At 22.7% G+C, this 466-nt stretch overlaps 1 pseudogene; it reads right to left on the bottom strand.

The window, feature by feature from the left end:
• Nucleotides 1–302: 302 nt before the first annotated feature.
• Nucleotides 303–466, bottom strand: part of LOC119574322 — a 12,199-nt pseudogene continuing 12,035 nt past the window's right edge.

Raw genomic sequence — 466 nt, 5'->3', positions numbered from 1 at the left:
ATATATATATTATTATAATATATATTATTTATACATATATATATTTATACTATATAATATATATATTATATATATATATATATATATTATATATATAATAATATATATATAATATATATATATATATTATATATATCTATTATATATATAATTACTTATTTATATATAATATGCATTGTATATGCATTTGGGTTGTTATTATAGAGTTGACATTTGTCTAAAGGTAGCATTTAATACAGTTTGAATGTTTTTTAGATGCTAGTTTAAGGGGACTTTATACATGGAAACTATTGATTTGTAAATTACCATGATTCTAGAAAATTTAATCCCCCGGAGCACTAAGACCTACAGTGGGCTTTTCAACATCTCCCCCGAAATAAGGCTAATCTTAGCATGATAGTATTTTCTCTTGCCACTTTTTGGGATCTGTATCTTTTTACACTTTCTCTGAAAGACTGAGCACATT

Source organism: Penaeus monodon, chromosome 6 (assembly GCF_015228065.2).
Source record: "Penaeus monodon isolate SGIC_2016 chromosome 6, NSTDA_Pmon_1, whole genome shotgun sequence".
In the NCBI taxonomy this organism is placed as follows: Eukaryota; Metazoa; Arthropoda; class Malacostraca; order Decapoda; family Penaeidae; genus Penaeus; species Penaeus monodon.
Note: the sequence above shows the minus strand (reverse complement) of the source record. Positions and strands in the feature narration are given on the sequence as shown.